Source organism: Phoenix dactylifera, chromosome 4, assembly GCF_051530095.1.
Source record: "Phoenix dactylifera cultivar Ajwa chromosome 4, Ajwa_hap1_PhDact_Kaust_v1.1, whole genome shotgun sequence".
NCBI lineage: Eukaryota > Viridiplantae > Streptophyta > Magnoliopsida > Arecales > Arecaceae > Phoenix > Phoenix dactylifera.
This window is the reverse complement of record NC_143193.1, coordinates 7090082-7105944: the sequence shown is the minus strand read 5'-3', so window position 1 is coordinate 7105944 and position 15863 is coordinate 7090082. Positions and strand designations below refer to the sequence as shown.

The window sequence follows — 15863 nt, the reverse complement described above, 5'->3', positions numbered from 1 at the left end:
TGCCATCCTCTCCGGCTCCTCCGGGGGACCAAAAGGGGCAAGGACGCCGCGGGTATTCCGCGGCGCCCCCCCTAGCCAATCCGCGGCCAATTCACGGCCGCGGATCTCGCCCGACCGCCGCGATTTTCGCGGCGGAGGGCCGTTATGGTGGGGATGATAAAAACCCCACCCTTTCTTCCCTAGGGCACCACCGAACCCCCCTCCTCTCCTCCTTCTCCTCCCTCTTCTTCCTCTGCTTTTGCCTCCCAAGTGGCTTGCGGGCCGCCGGATCCACCACCATCACCACCCGTGCCCTCCCCTGTTTTGGGATCCACTTCCCTTTCGGAAAGCGTCGCCGTCGCCGTCGCCACTGCTTGATCGCCGGATTGAGCAGCCTCGACCGAGATCCCACTGCCTCTGCCACCGCCGGTAAGCCCTCCTCTTTTGCCCTTGATTCCATGCCAAATAGAAAGCTTCCCTTCCTTTGTTTTGGCCTCATGAACCGAGACCATCTCGGTTGGATCTTGACCCCGGCCACCGCAACGGCCGCCAGCCGCCACTGCGGCCGGCTGGCCGTCGACCGAGGGGTGGCCTCTGGCCACCCCGCCGCCCCCTTCCTCTTCCGCTCTCCCTCTCGGTCATCCCCTGCCGTGGGGGGGGATTGGGGGAGGAAGATGGCCCTACGGGCCGAACAGGGCCCAACATGGGCCGGTTCACTATGGGCCCGGTTCACTGTGGGCCCAACATGGGCCCGGTTAAAAAAAAAAAAAAAAAAAAAAATTCCGAAACTGAAACCCAGTTCAGATCTGAGCCCGGAACCCGAATCCGAACCCAAACCCGAAACCCGAAACCCGAACCCATTTGGCCACTAAATGAAATTTTGCAGATAAGCCCTTGACAGTATATTATTTCACAAAAAGGATCTTCTGTATTTTGTATTTGATCCCTATAGGAAAGACTTATTACGTAAAGATCCCCAACAATATTTATTTAGTCCCCTCACTCAAGTTTTATTATAGAACAATACCCTATAATTAAGTATTAGTCCCTGCAATAAATTTTATTATATACAGGTACAATTAGAAGCCAACATTGGGGGCCCTATTTAGCCGAGTCTATACGGGCCCATTGGGCCGTGTCCGATATGGGCCCTATTGGGCCATGCCCATTATGGGCCAACTCTGGACCCTGTTGGGCCATGTCCAATAATATTATTTTTGAATTTTGCTTAGTCTGAAATTAACAAGAAATTAATTAAACTTTAACAGGTGATCCTAATCCGTCTACCTGAAGTAGGAATCAAGCGAGAAGATGTAAGTAACTTAATACTTCAAATGTGATTTCTGAATTATTTAATAAACTGATTTTGTTTTGATATATGTTTTGCATTCAGTAAAATGGGTCAGACATGTTAAATTTTATTTGAAAATCATATTATATGCTCTGAAATCCATGAAATATATTTTTATATTTATATATATGCATTCTCAGCATGGCTATGATCTGTTTTGTTCTGTTCTGGCCCTGCCAATGGGGATTATACGTTGGCCCTGTCGACTTGTATCTGTGAGGAACCGGTTTCGACACCGTACCACCGGTGATTAGAATAGTGGTATTTGGACACCGTACCACCGGTGATTAGAATAGTGGTATTTGGACACCGTACTGCCGGTGCTTAATAATAGTGGTATTTGGACACCGTACCACCGGTGCATAATAATAGTGGTGTTTGGCACCTTGTGCAACCCATGCCACTGGGTTACGTGGCCGTAGCCTATTATGTTGAGATTCTGGTATCAGAGTTTTTGGAAAAATGATAATAAGTTTTGAAAATAGTAAAACAATGTTATTTATGATTTATTTTATTATCCTGTATTTGATCTGATATGCTCTGACCCCACTTTGGGGTATTTTGTTGCTTACTGGGCTAGTGTAGCTCATTATTTTATTTTCTCTATTTTTCAGATCCAGAGGCTTGATCGCACGGGATTGGGGAGTGCGTTAGATTTTCGGATGATTCTTCAGTTATTAGCATTTTAGTTAGTTTAGTTTGGACATTTGAATTATGTTGGCATATGTTATTTTGAAATTTTGTAAGTTCGCTTTTGAACAATTTAAATAATTATGTCATCTTTGAATAGCTGTATCTGCTTTGATATGATCTGCTGCCTTGCACGCCTGTGCGGCCCGCCGTGTGGGCGTGCGGCGTCTGCCGCGCCTCGGGCTCGGGGCGTGACAATTATTGATTCAGTATGAATATTTTATCATGATGAATTGTTAGACAACATACATGTCAGCTTCTCAAATTCTGTTTAAACATATTCAGTATATTAATTGATCCGTTAAGATTATGCAGGATTACTTACTGAGCCGTGTAGCTCATACCATTTTATTGGTATTTTCTTTCAGATCGTTACCACTGATAGCTGTCCGAGACTTTTTCTTTTGTATCAGGGCTTCTTCTTTTTGGGGTAAAACAAATATACTTTTGTATACATAAAATATGTAGAAGCTCTGTATTTAGTACCACTGAGCATGTGTACTAAAATGCTTTAATATATGAAAGTTTGACTGGTAGGACTACCCTGTTACCCATATATGAGGTTGCGTGCTATTGTAGGTGGTAGTCGAGAATAGCACGGCCGTATCATGGATCTGGGTTCGGGGCGTGGCAATAATTGCCTGATCCTTTGATATAAATTAGGCAAAAAATATTTATGTGTCTTTTAGCATTTTCATATAATATTTTCTCTTTTCTGTAACTCGACAGCACTTCAGCAGTCTAGAACAATCATAACTCTGCATACACCAAAGAGAACAGTCCCACTCAATGCTAAATAGAGGTGGCATTCTGGTACCACTTTGTACCTTTCTTTTTGCAAGCAGCTCGTAATTATTCGTGTTCTTGTTTACTGATTCCACCTTACACATGTACCTGAGGACCACACGACAACCAGAGACCATGCATTGTTGGTTTCTTTTCTATCTTACCGAAGAAACTCTTATTCCCTTCTTGCATCTCCCGTGATGGTAGGCCTCCCTTTCCTATTCAAGGAATCCTTTTAAAGCTAAAGCCATCATCTCCTTTTGTAAGGTGTAGGGGAGAGAGAGAGATTTAGATAAGAAAAAATATGATAAACTGCTACTGTGCAAGAAAGTCATTTCCTCTGCAGCAGAAAAGTGTTCATGATCGCCCCCTCTTTATTCCTTTGCTTTCTCTAATATGACCTAAAATTTTATTTATAAGACTTATTAGTCCTTAAAATGACCTATATTCCCTCATTTGTCTAACAAGTAGGGAGGGGGGGGGGGGGGGGGGGGGCGTTCAAATTAAACTTAAGATCATGGACAAGCACTACAGCATGTTTCAAAAGTTCTTTGTTTATTATCCACAATATTTAATGTTAGCTATCAATTAGGTGTGATAATTTCCTACAAAATTACTTTTTGTGTTCCAAAAAAAAGTAAGCAAACCGAGCTGTTTTGAAAAATCTAATGCTACTGGCAATAGAAGCTTTATAACCCAAGTTGTACTTGGAAAAAAATATTAGGAAATATCTATTGATATAGATTGGAACTCACATAAATTTTCAATGATAAATGCTCAACCATTTGGATAAAGCATGGCAAGAAAACCTATTGTTGGAGAATAAGAAAATAATTGCCACATTTCTGTCTCAATATCTCTAATTGGCATAACTCTTTAGTGGACGTGTACACCAATGCTTTTTAATGTGGATAGCACATACCAAAACTAGTTATTTAAAAATAAAATTCTAATTTCGGCCTAGATTTCCATATATATCTGCATGGATACCTCCGGCATGAGAAAAAGAAAATATCAATCCCTTTTGTCTTGATTGATAACAACTGACAAATCAAGCCACATAATATCAGTACATTAATCAATATTTTCCAATCAAATATTTAACTCATTAAATAATGTTTAATAAATAAATATCAAATTTTATATTTAAAGTATTATTAGTTTGAGATTTATTATATTAGTTGAGATTGTGATATCCCTAACCTAAAATATGATCTGAGATCTTAAAAAATTATGATTTTTTCAAAATTTCTCCACTTCCCAACTTGATGGAGATAATTTGAGATCTCAATTCATCTGAATCTTAGTTATGACCAATATTTCGATTGCTAATATCTTTGTTTAGATCAAAATATATTTTCGGAACATGTCGCTTTGGTGATTGACAAGGGATATAGGATAAAAATGATGGATCTTGTGGTCATGAAGTGCCCCACCCCCATCGTGCTTGGAGCTATAGATTTGATAGTAGTCCGATCTACATTGGCCACAAATTATGTATGCTTGTATTAGCATTTTCATGTAGCAATTCCCTTCAGATAGATAACATGTGAATTCTGTAAATTCTTAAATAGGGAAAGCAATGGAAAAGCTCGGAACAAAATGATTTCGGAGAAGAAAATAGAGCAGCTCAAAACTAGCTGTCGAACTTCTCTTTCTTATTGTATCTTTTTTCTTACAAACTGTAACTAAATATACGAACGATCTCTAACTGAAGGGACAACGAAATAACAGAAAAAATAACTGATTAACTGACTGATTAATAGATTAACTATCAACTATATTTAGTTGAGCTTCAGTTAAGCTTCAACTATAATACAAGGAGATATGTCTAAAATTAACAAATTCTACCGTCCAAAAGAATCATATTGCTCTAGTACCAAAAAGGAATCATATTGCCGTGCGCATCTAAATAGTAGAGTAGTAATTAATGCTAGGGGGCTCAAGGGGTCGGCGAGATTTGGCACCAACCGCGCGTCATAGCCGGCGGTGCAAGATATGTTTTCGCTGGTACCGACGTCCCCAAAATATTATCGCTCGTATGAGTCCTTTTGCTGCCCAACGCACCAATGTCAATTGCTTCTGTTTACCGATTTCCACGTTCAAAAGGCCTCTACAATATCTATATATTTTATTTTATAATATTTGCAGGGTCAAATAACTAAATCAATTTTGATCTCCAACACTAGATAACACAGAGGAGTTCATGGGAAAGTCAATATACTATTGCCAATTCTTTATCTTTTGGAGGCTTAATTTGAACTTATTTATATGTAGATCCCTAGCTGGCAAATTCTTGGTTGATGTCTGGCTATAGTTTTGTTTATTATTATTATTATTATTATTATTATTATTATTATTATTATTATTATTATTATTATTATTATTATTATTATTATTTTGTTTTTTTGTTTGTTTAGGTAGCCTCAGCTTAAAGGATACCAATTAGCATAAAAGATACAGGTTGAATATAAGAATTTTCTTTTGCCAAGCATTATAATTATCAAGATTCGGATTTTGGTAGGCCAAATCCTTTAGTTACTATTTAGATGGGTATAACCATTTCAGCAAGCCCTAATTCGCATATCCACCTCTAACTTTAGATACTAGACGAAACAAATTAGCAGGAGCAAGGGTTAGCTATGTTTTATGCTTTTGAAGATGATTAGTCTAGCAGCTTATTACCATTTCTCACTACACAAAAAAAGTAAATTACCGGCTCTTATTTGCTGACGCTTATTCCAAACGTCGGCAAAAATTTTTCCCCGTCAACATTTGCCGACGCTGGCTAATGACGACGCTTAAAAGCGTCGTCGAAGTCAATATGTAATTGACGTGACTTTTAACGACGCTTTTTAGCGTTGTTAAATAACGACGCTTAAAAGCGTCGTCGGAAGCCAAAAAACCATCCCATTTTAGTCCCACATCGGCGGATCTGAAAAAAAATAACTGTTTATATAAACAAACCCAACCACTCCGCACAGATGGAATAAAGGTACCGATCGGGGAGGTTGTTTGTATTTCTGAATGGGGGGGAAGATGCAGACCGCGAATGGTATTTTTTTTTTGCAAATGGTAATTCGCGACGCTTTAAAGCATCGGGAATTCGCGACGCTTTAAAGCGTGGGGAAAGAGCGACGCTTTAAAGCGTCGGTAAAGAGCGACACTTTTAAAAGCATCGGAAAATATTTTTTCCACTGTAGCATAGGCGACGCTTTACCGACACTTTGGAAAGCATCGGGATGGTTTCTACTGACGCTTAAAAGCGTCGCTAATAGCCAAAAAAAGCGTCGCTAATGTCCAAGTTTCTTGTAGTGTCTTTTTTTGGTAAAACAAATATATTATATCATGCATCTATACATACATCCATGGGTATTAGAAATAAAATATTCAAAAATTAAGTTGGAAGATCAGTTGCAGATAAGTGTGAAGCCTCTCAATTAGATAGTTAATAGATGCTAAATAATGTTTCAAAAATTGTAGATGCTAAATATTATTTTGGAAATAGTCCAATGCTAATTAACCCTCATCTTCCCCTTCCATGTGGTATTTTAGAAATCATGGAATGCCATATGAAACAAGAGAATCAAGCAGGGTTTGGAGCCATTGTTGGTAATTTTATTTCTTTTCTTAAGTAAAGCATGACAACCTGTATGGGGAATTGGAGTATTATCGTACAGCATCCTTTAAAAAAGAATATCAATACAAGAAGTTACCAAACTACCACTACGTAAAAATGTTAAATTTTCGACTTTTATTTGCCAACGCTAGCAAAAAGCGTCGGCAAAAAATGCTAGATTGCGAAAAACTTTCGACGGTTGCCTGTAGCGTCGGAAGTTGACGATGCTTATAAGCGTTGTCGGAGCCGTTTCCGACACTGGGCCTTCTTTGCCACCACCGGACATGGGGCAATCTGGATGTCGGACATGAAGCAGGAGGTGAGGTTCTCGAGGACGATGCCGTTGGAGGCGGCGAAGAAGGCGAGGATGGGAGAGGTGACGTGGCGCTCGTCGGGGGTAAGGGTGTGGAGCCAGTGGGGGAGGTCGGCGGAGAGGTCGACCTCCTTGGCAGTCCAGAAGGAGGCGGTCCAAAAGGAGGCGACTTGGGAACATCGAGAGGCGATCGAGGGTCGAGGCGAAGAGCGGCTCCTCCAGCTCCTCAACGGCGCGGGCAGGCATCGACGACATAGACGGAGATGAGATGAGACGATATAGACGAAGAAGAAGAAAACTGTCTTCGAGAAAGGGTATGTAATTCGAGAAAGGGTATGTGGAGGGGACGTTTGGGAAAAATGTCCAGTGGGTACTTGGCTTCCGACGACGCTTATAAGCGTCGTCGGAAGCCAAATTCCCTCCTGCCACTTTTCTGGCCCGTTGGATTCTGGCGAGGGAAGGAGAGAGATGTCAAGAAGGAGGCCGCGGATAGATGGCCATCGAGTTAGTCCCACATCGGCGGATCGATCAGAATAAAAGGAGAAAGAAAGGAAGCAACTCAGGAGCGAAAGATATGAAAATAGCTCCTCTGTCGCCGACTCTGGCATCTGCTCCGCGCTCTTCAAGGACGGGGCCCCATGTGCACCCAAACCGCCGCCGCCTAGCTCGTCACCGAGCTCGCCGCCGACTACCCTGCCTGCCTTAGCAGAAGACAGCCTACTACCCTTCGTAGACCGCGATATCGCGGTCTACACTCCTCCCCGTAGACCGTAATATCGTGATGCCCAGAAGCGGACTAACGACGCTTTTTAGCACCGGTAAAAGCCGATAAAAGCATCGTTAAATCATTAAAGTGTGGCTAAATTATCGATGCTAAAAAGCGTCGGTAAAGCATCGCTAGTTTCCGACACTTTTCGAAGCGTCGGAAAAGATTTTTTCCACTGTAGCATAGGCGACGCTTTACCGACGCTTTGGATAGCGTCGGGAACGTTTTTACCGACGCGTAAAAGCATCGTTAATGGCCAAAAAAGGCGTCGCTAATGCCTAGTTTTCTTGTAGTGTACATTTTCCCTTACTGAATGGTTTCTAATGCGCTAGGTGAGTCTCATAATGCTAGGACCACCATTATCATTATTCCAACCCTAGAGCTTAGTACGGAAAAAGGATAGGAATTCTGGGATAATTTTTTGTTAATTCTCAAAAGGCTCAATTAAGTCTTTTGATGCAATACGATAAAGCTTGATTTGCGTATGCATGTATTTAGCATTATATTAATAAGAAAACTTGTAGATGGTATCTCAACCACACAAGGAGGCAAGAAGAAAATGCTAGCTAGCTAAATATTATAGTCCGAATAGCGGTAATCTACAAAGGAGTGATGGCCCGGGCCAGTGCTCAGCCACTTTGTCCATGGGCACGCAATAATTTCTCTTCCTCTTGCCCGTGGGGCAAGAAGGGACTGATAGCACTTTATTTCGTGTCGGTGCAGTTTATAAAAGCATGAGATGAGTCGGAATGCTCAGCTGCCAAAGAGGAGGGGAATTGGAATCATTATCATGCAGCATCCTTTAACAAAGAATATCGATACGACAAGTTCCTAATGCGCTAGGTGAGTCACAATGCTCGGACCACCATTATCAATATTCTCACCCTTACAACCACCATGATATAAAGCTTAGTACGGAAAAGAATAGGCATTCTGGTATAATCTTTTTTTTATCCTCAAAAGGCCGAATTAAGTCCTTCGATGCAATAAGATAAAGCTTGATTTGCGTTTCCATGTATCAGCATTATATTATTAAGAAAACTTATAGATGATATCTCAACTGCACAAGATGATACATTAAAGAACTAAATCTCTCCATTTATATGACAATCATGGCATAAATAAAAGATGGTTACAACTCAAATCGTCGCCCATCTATCATAACAAGCATTGTATAAGTAGACAAATGCCTGATAGTTGTACAACAATTTCACTATGTATAAATAAAAGAATTGAGAAATATTTTTTGTAAATATTCAAATGTGAATATCTAATCTCAAAAACGATAACATAAATTGGAAGCAATGACTAAACATCAAGTAAATGCTGGTTAGCTAAGTAAATGGCCGCTAAGAACTGACTGGTCCTAAACACCATGGCGAGAAGCATGATGATGCTCGAGAGGTTGGTGGTCGGCTGCTCTGATAGAAGTTAGGGAAGGCAACCAGCACTCAGTTGCTGCAGTTGAGGTCCTCGTCGGATGATAGCAATCCGATCTAAAACAGCATAGAGCAAAGAAGTTCTTTGTTTAGAATGTATAAAACGGAGACCTCCGATGTTTAACCTAGCATAGTTTTCGGCGAGCAGAAAAAAGTTATCTCCCAGTCTGTTAGAGTATTCTCCTTTCTTACTTACCTCCTCTGCCCTCCATATTTTATATCCTCCACTATAGATTGATCGAACAACCTAGATGGCTGGGCGTGTTAAACTTATTCTCTTCGATCATCCCACGTGAACAAGGAGAGGAGCGGAAAAGCAGATGGACACGTGAAGGTGGGCCTGCCATCTACATGAAAGAGCAGAGGACGCGTTAAGGTGGGCCTGCCATCCACATCAACGGCATCCTTTTAAAGCAAAGGTAAGGTGAACAAGGAGAGGAGTGGAAAAGCAGATGGAGATGAAGAGATTTAGAGATCTCACTCTTCTCTTAGGTGCATTTCTTTTCAGCAATGCTGTGCTTTCAGCACACTCCGCTGTGGCTGCCCCTGCTGCTGTTTACCGAAGCTCCGCATGCAACGGAACTGATATCCATTGCGAAGCAGGGGAGGAGATAGAGTTTCCATTTGTTTCTGAGATCGAGAGGGGGTTTCTGGAGGAGGAGTTCTTGCCGGACTCGGAGACAAACCGCCGGCTGTTTTTAGAACAAGACCCCCCGATCACGCCAAGAGCTTTGAACCCAGACCAGCAGATCTGTAAGCCGGTAAACGGCCAGTCCTACAGCAATTGCTTGCCAAGCGCGTCTAACAAGCGGCCTTCCCGAGTCTGCGGAAGGAACTATTATCGCTGCCCTAGCTAGTAGCCGCCTTCCCGAGTCTTCAAAACGCACCTTTATCGGTGCTAGCTAGTAGCCGTCCTAGCAATCCGCCGTAATCATATTATGTATTCTTTCTTCCAGCTCTCTGCTAGTCTTTATTACGATTTCTGAATAAAGCAATGCTCATGTAATGACATCGATGGCAAGCAGTGAAAGTTGCATACGCGTATTTTCTTCGTTTGAGGAACTAGGTACGTAACGATTTGTTTGCCTTCGATGCCAGAAAGGCTGGGCAAAAAGTGGATGAACTTAGAGGGAGTGTTGAAGTCCGTGATCGTTAAACAAAGTGGCTCATATTTGATAAACATACGATTTGTTTACCTTCAATGCCAAAAAGGTCGTGCAAAAAGTAGATGAACTTAGAGGGAATGCTGAACTTAGAGGGCGCCATCTCCAATAACACGCTCCGACCCTTAAGCTTGGGGCGCTCTGTCAAACACACCTCGGAACCCGGGATGCTAGGCCAACCCCAGCGCTCGTCCAGCTGACCTCGTTAAAGGCATGATGCGACCTCTCGATGAGCTCGACTTTGCCAACGACCATGCCCATGTGCGGGCCGGCGCCTGTTAGGGTTTCCTAGTGCCCTAGGGCGCAGCGGAAGATACGGGATTATAAAATTTTCTTATAAAACCCATTATATGAAATCCTAATAAGCCAAGATCGCCTTAATAGTATAACCAAATAATGTAGAAAATATAATCTTGGTATAGAAGAATACCTATCACGCTATATCCAATATATCTGAAGATGTCCTAAGGTGCCCAAATGTTCACCCTCCGATGTTGATCCACACAGGAATGGGTTCAAGACTCTAGCTCCACCAAAACTTGATTCTAATTGTTCAATCCTTCCAAAGGATTTAATTGGCTGATTTTCCTTCACTTCTTCCTTTCTACCTCTAAAACATTCACTAGCCTTTTTGTCCTAAAGAAGACCCTCTTGTCTTGGGTTAGGACAAAAGAGAGAGACTTGTAAGAAAGAAGGGATAAGGGAGAGAGAAGGAAAGGCTTTTTCTTGGATGATCTTTAGAACCCCAAGGCACCTCCTTATTTATAAGAGATGGAGGGATGCATCATAAAGGGATGCATCCCATCCACACACCTCATCATGATGAGGCATGTGCCAAGAGATGCATCCCATCATGATGGGGTGCTAAGGAGAAGGGTGTATCAACTTCTTTCTCACATCTCCCTCTTAAATCCTGATGATCCAAGGGCCCAAATGCAGTGAACCAAAGCCAATGGTCCAGATCTAGGTGCCATCTAATGGTCCAGATCAAGACATCATCATCCAGGGTGCCATCCAATGGTCCAGAAGTAAGATGCCATCACCGATGGTCCAGATTCAGGCGCTGAGCAACGGTCCAGATCTTTCATCCAGAGAGCCATCCAGTGGTCCGGATTCAGGCGCTGAGCAACGGTCCAGATCTTTCATCCAGAGAGCCATCCAGTGGTCCAGATTCAGGCGCTAACCAGTGGACCAGATCCTTCATCCAGAAAGCCATCCAATGGTCCAGATGAAGGCGCCAACCAGTGGACCAGATCCTTCATCCAGGAAGCGATCCAATGGTCCAGAAGTGAAGGCCCTATCAAACCCAATCCAATTGGGTTTAACCAACTTAAAGAAAACATTAAACCTAATTAAATCAGGTCTAATTAAAGCCAAATGGGTTTCAACTCTTGGCTAACCCATATTAGGTCATGATCTAATCATATTAGATCAACCAAATCTAAGAATCATATTCGAATTTAATTTGAATCAGGAGCTAGGGTTTGCAACACGTGCTAGCATGTTCATCTTGCAAACATGATCTAATCCAATTAGACCCTTGATCAATTCCCTTGTGTGTGACCCATTGGGTTCCTTATCTTAGCCAGCAGTAGGTGCAGGTGCAAGTTGACCTAACCTGATTAGAATACCTCTAATCCAATTTAGGTTCAATTTAGTGCTAAACCTGACTTAGCAATCAGAACCTTTCTGATGCTTTGATCTAATCAAACTCTTTGATCCGATCAACCCACAAGACATGATTGACGTCTAGCAACGTATCATGTCTACCCAGAAGATGAGGAATGTATTGGACAAATCCAAACATACCCTTCAGTGGAAAGTTACTGTGCAATTCAATCCCTCAGTCATACTACATCCTGAATAAGTGCTCGAGTATGGATCAATATCAAACTCAATCACTTATTCATGTCTCTCTCAATCTTTTATATGATAATTCAAACAATGAAACATTAGAAACTCTTTCTAATATTCATTTTGCTTTGATCAAAGGCTTCGTGAATCATCATAAGATTAGAGTAAGTAGGATGTTACCTTCTCTTACTAGAAGTGACTGATTCCTTGTTGACCTACTCACAACCTTCGTACAAAATCCACCATATCCAGAATATCCCGTACACAACGCAATGTCGTGAATGAGGGTAAACCAAAACATAGCTTCAAGTGCACAAGGTACCATGGTGATCTCAGGTCTAAGGATCACTTGCACAACTCCCACTATGAGAACCATCTTTTGATAATTAAGTAAGAATCCATAAGATGTTCTCATGGCTGGTCATTTCAGTGAACTCATTCCTCTAATGAGCACCCACATCTTTGTATTAGTGTCTCACACAAGTGATTGTGAGATCAATCACCCTCTACATTGAGCATACATAAGATGTGCCAGTCTTTCCGGTAATATTGATCCCCGACTCAATATACCAATTTGACTGGGAATATTCTAAATTAGGATTTTAGGATTTTAGGTCTCACTGTTATGATCTCATCATAACCCTTAAAACCAATGTCCTAATTTATGGGGTTCATCATCCAATAATAAAATAGATAAGCAGCAAATGATGAAACACAATGCCTTTATTGATATATATCGAGTGTCAAAGTACATGATTTGGAGGATTACAAAGAAAAACCCATCAAATGATTGGCTTATAGGGCATCTACTCTTTCAATCTCCCACTTGCACTAAAGCCAATCGCCCTTATATTTTAACCCCATACAATCGAGGTGACGATTGAATTGCTGCTGTGGTAGAGCTTTAGTAAATGGGTTTGCTATATTGTTCTTTGTGTCTACTCGTTCAATCTTGACGTCTTGTCTTTCGATTATCTCTCGAACAAGGTGGAAGCGTCTCAAAATGTGCTTGGATCTATGATGAGACCTTGGTTCCTTAGCCTGTGCAACTGCTCCAGTGTTATCGCAATAAACTGGGACTGGTCCGGCAATCTCAGGAACTACACCCAGCTCTGTGATGAATTTCTTCATCCAGACTGCTTCCTTAGCAGCTTCACTAACAGCTATGTATTCTACCTCAGTAGTTGAGTCAGCTACAGTTTGCTGTTTGGAACTTTTCCAACTCACAGCTCCACCATTCAAAGTGAAAATATATCCAGAGATTGACTTGCTATCATCTGGATCAGATTGAAAGCTAGAATCTGAATAGCCTTCTAGTTTCAATTCTGATCCTCCATAAATCAGAAAAACATCTCTAGTCCTTCTCAAGTATTTGAGAATGCTTTTCACAATTTTCCAATGATCCTCCCCGGGATCTGCCTGAAATCTACTTACCATACCTAAGGCATAAGCTACATCAGGCCTGGTACATAACATAGCATACATGATCGACCCTACTGCTGAAGCATAGGGAATAGAACTCATTCTATTCCTCTCTTCAGATGTCTTAGGAGACATCTTCCTAGAGAGTTGTATGCCATGTCCTATGGGTAAGAAACCTTTCTTACTTCCATCCATGCTGAACCTCTTCAGCACATTATCTATGTACCTAGACTGGGACAAACCTAGCATCCTTTTAGATCTATCTCTATAGATCCTTATACCAAGTATATAGGATGCTTCACCCAAGTCTTTCATGGAAAATTTCTTTGATAGCCAAGTCTTGACCGATTGCATCATTGGAACATCATTTCCAATGACAAATATATTGTCCACATATAATATTAAGAAGACAATAGCACTCCCACTAGTCTTCTTGTACACACAAGGTTCATCTATATTTTTAATGAAGCCAAACTCTTTGACTATCATGTCAAAATGGATGTTCCAACTTCTAGATGCCTGCTTTAATCCATAAATGGATTTCTTAAGCCTACATACTTGATTTGCTCTCCCTCTTGAGACAAATCCCTCTGGCTGTGTCATATAGACCTCTTCCTCAAGGTGACCATTAAGGAAGGCGGTTTTGACATCCATCTGCCAGATCTCATAATCATAGTATGCAGCTATAGCAAGCATAATCCGAATAGATTTGAGCATAGCTACTGGCGAAAAAGTTTCATCATAATCAATGCCTTGTTTTTGCCAGAAACCTTTTGCCACTAGCCTGGCCTTGTAGGTTTCTACTTGGCCATCAGCTCCTATCTTCTTCTTGTATACCCATTTGCACCCTATTGGAATCACTCCCTCAGGTGCATCAACCAAAGTCCACACTTGGTTTGTATACATAGAATCTATTTCGGATTTCATGGCGTCCAACCATTTGTCAGAGTCCCCACTCTTGACAGCTTCCGAATAGGTCAGAGGGTCATCGTTATCAACGATGTGGGCTTCATCATTCTCAATAATAAATCCATACCTCTCAGGTGCATTTCGCACTCTTTCTGACCTTCGAAAAGGAGTAGTGTGTAGTGGCTGTACCTCTTCCATGGGTACATCTGGTTGAGGATTATTATGTGTCTCACCTTGTAGGTCTTGAACTTCATCAAGTTCAATTCTTCTATCCTTGCCCTTTTCTAAAAAAAACTCTTTTTCCAAGAAAGTGGCATGCCTAGCAACAAATACCTTTTGTTCGGTAGGATTATAGAAGATATATCCTAAACTATCTTTAGGATAACCTACAAATATACATTTGTCCGATCTAGCACTTAGCTTATGTCCAAAATTTCTTTTGACATAAGCATGACAACCCCATATCTTAAGATACTTAAGATTAGGTTTCTTTCCTTTCCATATCTCATATGGAGTGCTAGATACAGACTTAGATGGTACTCTATTTAATACTAATGCAGCAGTTTCTAGGGCATGTCCCCAGAAGGAAATTGGAAGATTTGTGAAGCACATCATGGACCGTACCATATCTAATAAGGTACGATTCCTTCTTTCAGCTACACCATTTAATTGTGGCGTTTATGGAGGTGTCCATTCAGAGAGTATACCCTTTAATTTAAGATAGTCTAAAAATTCACTAGAAAGGTATTCTCCTCCTCGATCAGATCGAAGGATTTTAATATACTTTCCAGTTTGTTTTTCGACCATACTTTGATACTCTTTAAATTTATCAAAGGCTTCGGATTTATGTTTCATTAGATACACAAAACCGAACCTTGATAAGTCATCAGTAAATGTGATGAAGTAAGAGTATCCATCTCTAGCTTGAGTTGACATAGGACCGCACACATCAGTGTGTACGAGTTCTAACAACTCACTTGCCCTTTCTCCATGTCCCGAGAATGGAGACTTGGTCATTTTACCCATAAGACAAGATTCACAAGTTCCTAATGATTCAAAATCATAAGGGTCAAAGAATTTATCTTTATACAACTTATGTAACCTTGTCTCACTAATATGACCTAATCGGTAATGCCAGAGGAGGGTATTATTAATATTTTCTCTTTTTCTTTTATTATCTTTGCCAATATGAAACATAACATTATTAAGACATAATACTAAAAGACCATTTTCCATAGTGCCATGACAATAATACTCATTAGATAAAGAAATAGAGCAACCATTGCTCTTTCCATTTATTTCGAATCCTTTCTTAAGCAACAAAGGAATTAAAATTACATTTCTAATAATTTTTGGCATAAAATAACAGTCTTCTACCTTCAAGAACTTTCCGGAGGGTAGCTCCAGTATGTAGGTGCCAACAGCTTCAGCCTGGATGGATTCTCCTCCAGCGCCATATAGCTCGAAGTCACCTTTCTTCAGTCTTCTAATTTTCTGCAGTCCATGCAAAGATTTGCATATGTGAGAACCACAACCGGTATCCAATACCCATGCATTAGAATCAGAAGAACT

General features: G+C 41.1%; 1 long non-coding RNA gene across 1 annotated transcript; it reads left to right on the top strand.

Annotated features, from left to right (window-relative positions):
* Nucleotides 1-246: 246 nt before the first annotated feature.
* LOC148714334 (uncharacterized) lies at nucleotides 247-2216 on the top strand. Its single transcript, XR_016400199.1, has 3 exons — nucleotides 247-408; nucleotides 1248-1292; nucleotides 1945-2216. It is a non-coding gene; the product is annotated as an uncharacterized LOC148714334 (long non-coding RNA).
* Nucleotides 2217-15863: the final 13647 nt, after the last annotated feature.